The 9,548-nt window shown below is 54.1% G+C and overlaps 3 long non-coding RNA genes across 51 annotated transcripts in view; 1 reads left to right on the forward strand and 2 right to left on the reverse strand.

Annotated features, from left to right (window-relative positions):
- LOC102090459 (uncharacterized) overlaps positions 1–9,548 on the reverse strand; it is a 95,821-nt gene that overhangs the window by 36,323 nt on the left and 49,950 nt on the right. The gene's annotated exons all lie outside the window — the stretch shown is intronic.
- LOC135578603 (uncharacterized) lies at positions 6,836–8,315 on the reverse strand. The gene is made up of 2 exons (XR_010470540.1): positions 7,121–8,315; positions 6,836–7,007 (listed from the first exon to the last, which is right to left on the reverse strand). It is a non-coding gene; the product is annotated as an uncharacterized LOC135578603 (long non-coding RNA).
- The window catches only part of LOC102090642 (uncharacterized), a 105,034-nt gene continuing 103,864 nt past the window's right edge, over positions 8,379–9,548 (forward strand). For 9 of the 27 annotated variants that reach the window (XR_010470512.1, XR_010470513.1, XR_010470511.1 and 6 more), the window contains exon 1: positions 8,382–8,929. This is a non-coding gene — a long non-coding RNA (uncharacterized LOC102090642). Of the gene's footprint in view, positions 8,930–9,548 lie in introns of all 27 variants that reach the window. The other 18 variants (XR_010470518.1, XR_010470508.1, XR_010470524.1 and 15 more) reach the window with 6 other exon arrangements.

Below are 9,548 nucleotides of genomic sequence, written 5' to 3' on the forward strand. Positions count from 1 at the left end.
CACACATCTTTAATGATCTTGGCCTGCTAAATGCCCATGGCCAAGAAAGGTCAGCAATTTTATATCTCTAAGCAAAAGTAACAAAGAAAACACTTTTTCAGAGCCAGCGGCATTTCAGAGAGCAAATAATTTTCAGTTTCAATAGATGAGTATTGATGTCTCTGATATATATAATAACATACATAATAAGCCTAAATTATTCTCCTGGAAACGTTGTCCCACACTCTGAGTTACACGACGTACTCCAGCAGCTTTCAGCTTGCTTGGGAGCTCTGAAAGGCCACGACTGAGATGCAAACAGAACTCCACCTTTTTTTATTTTAATGTTTACGTCAGTTTTTTATTTTTTGTCATTTGCGCTTTAGTTTCCACCTAACGGGTCCGATTCTGCCGCGACAAATGGACGGGCAGAAGGAGGTCTGTGAGCAGGAGCACGTCGGGTCGCCCCCGAGCTATGGCGAACCATCAGTAGTGCCGCTCTTGAGTGGACTAGAGGCGGCGGAGCGGGGGACAGCCGCCCCGTGTCCTCAGGAGGAGGGAAAGAAAAACTAACAAATAAACAAAACAACAACGAGGGAGGAAACCACAAGGTGTATTGGGAGAAACCAGAACGGATTGATGTTATCGGCCGTTTCTCCGAGCTCTGGGCTAGACGCTGATTTTTACATGGAAGAGATGCGGAGACGCTGAACGCCGCAGCACGGCAGCCCCGTATTACCGGAGAGCACGGCCAGAGGCGGCAGACGGCTGCCAAGAGCCCCGGGAGAGCTGCCCGGAGAGCCCGGGACCAGCTCCGCAGGCCGGCCCGGCCCCGCTCCGACCTTCCGCACCGGCCGCACAGAGGCCGCGGTGCTGCCTGGGAAGCCCGGCGTGGGCAGGCGGGTCAGGGCCCCGGGGTCGAGGGTGTCCCCAGTGGGCTCCCCGCTAGGAGCGGGGGAAGCCGAGGCCGGGGATCCCCTATCCCTGCCTTCCCCCGACTCGGCTCGGCTGCTCTTTCCTACTTGGCCCTGCCCTCTCCCAGCCTGCCCAGCACCGTCCCAGCACAATCCCAAGCAGTCCCAGCACCATCCCAGGATACCCCAGCACTACCCTAACTGTCCCAGACTCTCCCAGCACTGTCCCAACTCTTCCAGCACAGTCCCGACATAGTCCCAAGCTGTCCCAGCACTATCCCAGGATGTCACAGCACTATCCTAGCTGTCTCAGGACAGTCCAAGCCTGCCCCAGAATGTCTCAGCACTGTTCTAACTGTTCTAGGACAGTCTCAGGCTATCCCAGCACTGTTCCAGCACTGTTCGACCACAGTCCCGGACTGTCCCAGCACTGCCACAGCTCCTCCGCGGGTATCCATCTTCCTCCGATGGGTCCTCCGGGTTGCCTTCGGGCGACTGTCGCTCCCCGTGTATCGGCCGGGCGGCACGAAACGGAGGGACTCGGCGAGTGCACCCCTCCGTGACAGTCCCAGGGTCACGAGAGGGGTTAATCGTGGCCCGGGACAGCTCACGACCACTGCCACAGAAACACCGACGGGAAAAGGAGCCGGGGGCTCTGTCGATGGGGACCCACAAGTTGCTTTGCAGCCCAGCTGTAGTGTTTACAAAGTTACCGTGCACAGGGAAACGCCAGCAACGCTTCGGCTCTCCCAGGAAAGTCCGAGCACGGACAAAACCGCAGCTCGGGGTGTCAAGTTTACAGAAAATGGCCGAATACAAATTTCTTTTGCATTTCCCTTCCGGAAAAAAAAAAAAATAATAAGCTGAACTCGGGAGATAAATGACTGTCTAGCGGTAAATACTGACCAGCAGCAGCAGCTGGAGACGAATCACCACGCTGCCGGCATTTTAACTGCAGCGTTTAGCGGAGAGGGAAAAAAAGCGAGATCTCCGGGCTGCCGCAACTGCCTGCACACCCACTGGTTTCACTGGGTCGAGTGTCTGCGAGAAAAAGATAAGAGGCTGGTGTAGAGAAAGCAGAGAAACAATTAAAAGGAAAAAAAAAAAAAAAAAAGGCAACTAAGAAGCACTAATGACTTGAAAGTATTTGCAGCGCGGCAGAACAGCTCGACCCGGCTGGGGAGCGCAGCGCAGGTGGCAGCGGTGGCCGTGCCCGTCCGGCCGTCCCCGGGCCCTCTGACTTGCCCAGGGCGGCCAAGGAGGCACGGGGGGAGCGTGGAAAAACGAATACAGGCGGCAGGGAGACCCCGCTGCCGGGAGGTTCGCCCGGTGTCCTCCCGGGGAAACCTGCAGGCAAGAGGGACGGCGACTCGGCGGTGCCCAGCGGGTCAAGGAGGGCTCCCCCGCTCTTCGAGGGTGATGGAAACGGAAAGTCTGAAACTCCCTCAAACACACGCGGTTTGCTTTCAGCGAAGCGGGATGGAAATGACTATCATTAACTACCAGGTCCTGAAAGGCTTTTTTCTTGCTTTTCAGGGAGTCAGAAGTTACTTTTCAAAGTTCTGTCATTATCGTTCTTGTCTTTACGTATTTCCAATACACCGGAAAGTTTCCATCGGAGCAATTTGAACGTTTTACAATAACTACTCATTTTCCCGTAAGCCAAAACCAGCTCGAGAGACAGATCCGCAAGAGGCTGCCAGCGGCTTCTCCGCACCGCTTCGCCTGACCAAGACCTAAGTGTGGACGTGACCCCATCTCCGGCATCCGTCCCCGCCCCCACCTTGCCGGTAACTGCCCCGGGAGCAGGATCGGGCCCCTCGGAATTCGGTGTCTTGCCAGGACAAGTAAAAAAGCAAGAAGAAGCGGCTATCTCAAATCCAGAAGGCGGTTAAACTTCGGGACAGAAAACCACCACAAAACAGTTGTTGCTGTTTTTTTTTCACAGCGCTTTTCCAGCGTCTTCTGACTCGCTGAACTTTCTTCGACAAATTGCACCGTTTGACCTGCTAAAAGGAGGTGATTCTTCGCTTCTTTCTATATGCTAAATAACTCCTGATGCGCCGAGAGAAATAAAAGTACCAGCAGACACTCAAGATGCCGAGTATTTGCGTTTGGTGTTCGTAACGACGAGATTTAAAATCGCTTAATTTAATTACGCCAAATAGGAAGATAACGTAGGCGTCTGTAGAGCTCAAACTGCCTGAATTTACACCCAAATCTACGCGCAGTTTGACGAGAGACGAAACCGGTAGCCCTAGTGCCACTGGGGCGGCAGAGGGACGGGGAGACACATAAAAATATGGGCTTGGGAACATCTCTGAGAAAAAGAGTGTCCGAAAACGGGGCACTCGAAAACCTCACATCGAGGGGATGAGCTGGATGTTGAGCCTGGCGGGAAAGCAAGCGATCACACAGAGATTTGGTTGTTATCAGCCAAATCTTTGAACTGGGGAACGAAAAGGAGAGAGAAATTTTACATTCGCGGCTAGAAAATGAGCTCCCCGTGCTCCCGGCCCCGGTGCCCGGCAGCCCCTCTCCGGCCAGGGGCCACTCGGGGGTCACGGAGAGTATTTCTGAAATAACATCCTCTGCTCTTGGCCACAGTTCTGAAATAATTAAAGTTTTTAAAAGGAAAAGAAGAAAAAGTCAAACAGGAAAAGACAAATCGTTGCTGGGACACCGCCATCCAAACCCAGGTCACCGCATTTCTTTCGCTAGGGGTTGTCATTATTTGCTATATGTATCCTCCCGCCAGTCAGTCGTGACGAGCACGTTTTAAAGCCTCCATTAATTACACAAACAAAGCTACTTTGCAGCTACGATAGGAAAGAAAGAGGGAGGGGAAAAAAAATCCAACTCGACTCAATTAAAAATAACGATTTTGTTCTTGGACGGCTACCAGTTTTTTGCTCTTACCATCCCGGGACTTTCATTTAACCTCGGTAATATCCTGAAAGTCTACAATCACTTTGAGGACATTGCATCGTACCTTTCAGCCCTGCAATGCAGAGCAGCACCGAGCTGACCGCAGGCTGCTCAAATAGCTAGTTTGTTCGGTAAAAGAAACGTGATGAGGCGCAGGGGGTTAATTAAGTCTTGCAGAGATCCAGTCGGCGTGAGCAAAAAACATCCAGTCTTTTAACAACCTTGTCGCACGCGCTGGATATAGACAACGGTGTCTGAAAAACTAATTACGAAATTACGCAGCTCTAGATAGAAAAGTTTCCAGACCGAAAAAAAAAAAAAAAAGTCTCAAAATCTCGGTAGAAGTGACTGGTGTTAACTGCGGCTGCTGATCCTTCAGCTTCGCTTTGACGCGCAGATCACGTCCACTCCCTCCACAGGTCTCCCAAAGTCTCGCTTTTCGAGCCCATTCTGTGGGCTTGATCGCACGGAGAGCGGTTTGGGGGAACGGAGAGGGCTCTGCCGCCTGCCCTCGACCCCCTGCGGGGCTGCCCAATCCCTCCGGAGGCGTCCGAGCGAGGGGCAGGGGGAGGCCGGCAGGTCCCGGGGCTGCCCCGCAGGGCGGGGGGCTGCGGCACCGGGGGAGCCGCGGAGCTCCCGGACAAGCCCCGAGCAAAGCGCCAGGGAAGAGAGCGGAACCCCAGAGCGGGATGCCGGAGTCGCTCCCGCTTCGATGGAAGTGGAAACGCAACATGTCAGCTCCTGCACAGCCAAAATCCTTCTTACCCCCTCTTCCCTCACACCCCTCTCCTCCCAAGCGATGTCTGATTTTTTTTCTCCTCCCTAAGCACAAATGCTTTTTCCTCGCCTTTGACATTTGGGGTTTGTGAGCAAGGAGATCTGTGAAGCGGCGGTTACCACCGCGCTCTTTCCGTGACACCACGGGGGAATTTTGAGGGTTCTTTGAAAAATAAAATCAGGCAGATGCTGAATTTCTGTGGTGACGGTTGGCAGCACCCGCCAGGCGCAGAGCGGAGGTGGCTGCTCGTCCCCACGGTGAGACAGCGACGACGTTCCCCCGTGTCCAGCTGCAAACATCTGGTGGGGAAACGGGGCTGGGAGAGATGTCACCTCCCCACCGAAAAACAACCTTTCCCCGACCCCCAAAATCAGAGCTGGCGTTTTCCTGCCCCACTCGCTGCTTAGGGGCACGGGGAGCAGCTTTTGATGGCTATCTCCAAATTTCGCTATTTTTCTTAAGAAGGGGGACTAAAATCTCACTATTGCAGGAAACGCAGAGCTGCTAAAAGTTGTTAGTACAGAGTACCTAATCCACCCACTGCTCTGAAAATTAAAAAAAAAAAAAAGGAATTTGGATTTGTTGTCTCTGTCCCATATTGAAATGCGGTGAGTTGCTGTAGTTGGCCAATAAGATCCTGAAAGTTTGCAAAAATACATCAGTGATAATGATCATAACACCAAAAGCAGCGCTCGGAGCAGCGTGCAAACCCGGTAAACGCCTGACCGGAAAATCCAGACATTTGGAGCTGCTTTTTCTCGTTTCAGTTTGGTTGCTGATGTCAACGGCGTGTCGATAAATAAAAAGTGAGAATCGCGGGGGAGCGGCGAGGGGCAAGGGGGAGACACCGAGAACTTCTTTTCGAAAGGCGGAGTTTTTTGAGGTCATTTCATCCCGACTCTTTAGTCATTTTGAACATAAAAGAAAGCGGACTGGCTGATTTTCCCAGTCCTTTGCCCGGCTGGGGTGATGAGGTAACTTTGCGCACAGATTACTTTAATTAAGATGTTAAGACATTCTTGGTTCTCCCCCTGATGCGGACCGTGAGTTTTACAAAAGGTCCGTGTAACTGTCCGAGCTTGCTGCAAACTGGATTAAACTATGAGTCTTCAGAATGTGAACATTTTGAGCTTAATCGTTGCTACTTTTATATTACATTACAGAAATAATATGGAAAGCTGTTGGTAAGCTTTTGAACTGCAGAGTTTCTTGTCTATCTGAAGAGCAAAGCAGTGTGCAACACATAGGAACTTTTCCCTACAAGGCATGTCCTGCCCGGTGCAGGAAACAATCGGTACCTCTTCGGAAAATATAGTACAGTTCTAAAAACCTTGGGGAAAAAATCCCTTGTCCTTCGCTTAAATTAGCTTTCCCCCTCACAAACCAGCCGGTAAACCACTACAGAAGCAGGCAAAGTGCTCTGTCCGCAAACCTGGAAAAGAAAAAAAAAGAAAAAAAAACAAAACGCGCGGAGGCACTCCTGACGCAGAAGTGAAACTGTCTCGATCCAGGCGAGTTTATTTGTAAACCCGTGGAGCAGCGAGCCCGGGCGGCGGCGGGGGAGGGGGGCGGCGGAGGCGGCTCCGCCCGCGGGTGCGCGGCGGCTGCGGGAGCGCGGCCGGACCCGCCGGGGCTGCGGCTGCTGACTCAGAAAAAGCAATGTAGGTCATAACGAGTTTCCTTAAGTTACCTAAGTTCGAACAATTCAGCTTTTCTTTAGAGACTTCCAAAGTGCTGTTGCGACATTTCTGAACGCCGTGGCTTCTGCCGAAGTTCAGCCCCCGGCTCCGGGCGGTGGGGCTGCGGCGAAGCGGGCAGCGCTGGGGGCAGACGTGCCGGCTTCTCAGTGCTCGCACCTTTCATCTCTCGCTTTTAACTTCCTTCATCCACTTCCACCGCAATGCTACTCTTCTTTTTTTAAAAACAGTTTTGTCCCAGAGGCGTGTTTTTAAAAAGTTGTGCCAGCGCGTCACACTCCCATTTTCTTCTAAATTTTCAGAGAAGCAGCAAGCGAATTGCCGACCGCTACTCCCTATCCAGCTCTCGGCTCTTTCCAGGAAGGCTTATTCACGGTTGATAGTTTGTATCTATTCTTTATTACCACTACTTGCTACTTTCCACCACCAGTCAATTTTTACATCAACAGTTCAAGGGCTGTTAAAAGAGTTCACTTTTGCCAAGGGTTTTGCACGCAAAAGACCATCCGTCTTTTAAGTGACACTGAACACTGTTCGCCTTGGAACTAGGTAATTTTCGTTTTTTTCTTTTTTATTATTTTCTATTTTTATTTTGTTTTAACCACAGCACAGCAGTGAAAAAAAGTATCCACAGTCCCCACGGAGAGCTCACGGAGGATGAGCAAGCTTCGTGTTCTGTCGCAAGAGCAGCGAAGTGGGACGGCGACCTCACTGCGAAGCACAGAGTTGTAGAGAGGGAAAGCCCGGGATCAGGGGACGGTTCAGGAAAGGAACCACAGTAACGGATTTTATTTTATTCACTCGGAGCTTTCCGCAACCATTACCTGAGCTCCCAAGCGCCCCAGCAAGCAGGGGCCGTGCGTGGGCTGGGGCGGGGCGGGAGATTTTCCGAGGGACTCGCACTCTCCCCCAGAAAAATCATCATCGGGAAGGCATCCGTTGTCACGAAGCATAACTAAAAGGGAAAATCATCCGCCCATAGATTTCACGACAGTGAGGAGCGGGGGAAAAAAAATTCCAAACCTCGCCCAGTCCGACGGCTGGATTTCACATCGCTCGTATGTCCATCACGGGTGTTTTTAGAGAGATCACGCAACCGGTGTCACGGCCACACACGCCTCCAGCCTTCCTTCTTCCCTCCCGCTCCTCTCTAACCCCGCAGTGAAACCCCTCCGGCCTTGGTGCGAGCAAGCGAGGATTTCCCCGCCTAAACACAGAAAGTTTTGCTAACGGAGCAGGAGTTCCGTGAATGTTTCCCCGAGCACGTTACCAGCAGCTCCACGCAACCCCGAGGCCGCAGCCGGGAGCGCCCGGCAGGCTCGGGCAAGCCCGGACCCGGCCTCCGCCCGCCCGGGGCACGGCGGATATGCCTCCCGGGGCGGGAGGGGCGAGCCTTCGCTCTCAAAAGAAAAAAAAAAAGCCAAAAAAAAAACCCACCCAAAAAAACCCAAAACCAAACAAAAAACCCCCAACGGGTTGAAAGCAAATTTTAAAATGCAGCCTTTTTTATTTTTTTCTCTTTTTTTGTGGTTTGTTACCCTGCGCCGTCCCCGCCGGCGGAAACTCCCCCCGTCCAGCGGGGCGGTGGTCGGGGTGACCGTAGGCACTGAGGACGAAGAGGGAAACGGGGGGTAGGCAAAGCTCGGCACCCGTTTGGTAACACGTTACCCAGCCTTGGCGGCGGTGGAAGGCCCTCCTCTGGTGTTTGCAGTTTTCTTTGTTTACATTCACTTTAGAAACATTGGCCTTCGGCCAGAAAAGCGCTGGTTTCCCCCACCCCCTCAAGCCCGCCGCCTTCCTCACGGGTGGCGAAAGAGGATAGACTTCTAACTTTCACGATCCCCGGGTTTTAAAATGTTTTCCCCTCGGCTTCCCGAATTAACCCTTCGGCCACTTCGGAAAGAAAGCGGAGCTGGACAGTGTGTGCACCTGCCCTGGGAGCTTTCAACCGAGGGGTCGCAACAGGTTCTACCGGGGGCGATGGAGGCGCACCGCGGGGGGGTGAAGGTGGAGAATACGGGCGAGACGAGGAGCGCCGAACCGAGCGGCGGGGCCCAGGGCCCCGCCGCTCGGTTCGGCGCTCCTCGCCTCGCCGCCCGCGGGGCGGTGCTGTGCGGCGGCAGCCGGTCGGGGAAGCAAAGCGGTTCTCCCCGCCGCCGCACCGCCTGGTTCCCCCGTGCTCCGGAGGGCTGCGGGTGGGAAGCGCGCTGAGGTCGCTTGTATATACCGGGCTTGCTTGTGTGTGTGTCCGTCCCGCCTTTCCACCCCGATATCTTCACCCCCACCCCCCTCTAACCCCCCCCGGCGAGGAGTAAGTGCCACCGCTCCGCCTTCTCCTTTTCGCAATGTTGACGCAATCTATAAATAGTGGAACAAAAGGACCAACTTCCTCGCAGCTTTGCTGAAACTGCACAAAAAAAGGCAACCGAGTGGGGGGTGGGCTGGTTATTTTTTGATTTTATTTTTCTCCGGTTAAAAGGCGAATCCTCCCTCCTCCCCTCTCACACACGCGCTACTGGAAGATTATTTGTATTTTTTTTTTTCCTCGCTGTCTCCTGTGCTGGCAACGTCCTGCGAGTGGCTATTTTGCTTTTGCACCGAAAGAAGGGCTTTCCTCCCCTCCTCTTCTGACAGTAAGTGCCACTTAGCTACTGCCTTTTCAAGGGGGAGGGAAGCGGGGGGGGGCCCTGCCTGCTCGCCTACCTGCTTGCTGCCCCGGAGAGCGGGCGGGAGGCACCAGGCGCTCCGGGGTCTGGGGGGGTTTGAAGGGGAGAAGAGCCACGGAGCGAGTGGGGATGCGCGCACGGGGGACGGGGTGTGGGGGACCCGCGGATTTGGGAGGAGAGGGAACCGGTTAAATGAAGTGATCAGGAGAGGGGACGGTTGCCGCTGCCCGCCGAACAAAAGCTGACGCTGATATTAAACGGGCTTTTGTTAGGGGGAAGTGTGTGTATGTGTGTGCGTGTGTGTGCGCGGGGGGGGGCACACCCCGCCCGCAGCAAGTTGCCGTGCGGCGGAGGGCACCTTAGACTTGTTTACCGCCGGCGCGGCGCTCACCGGCGTGTTTACCCTGCACACACGACGCGGGGCTCCCCCCCTCTGCTCCCCGCCCCAACCCCTATCCCTCCTCCGCACCGCGGGGAGGCGGTGGGGGGGGGACGGGACGAGCGGAGCGGCGTTTAAAGGGGGGGTTGCGCGGTCAGGAGATGCTGATACGAGTAAAACACCCCCCCCCCCCCTCCCGTTTGCCAG

The sequence above is a fragment of the Columba livia genome, chromosome 1, assembly GCF_036013475.1.
Source record: "Columba livia isolate bColLiv1 breed racing homer chromosome 1, bColLiv1.pat.W.v2, whole genome shotgun sequence".
NCBI lineage: Eukaryota > Metazoa > Chordata > Aves > Columbiformes > Columbidae > Columba > Columba livia.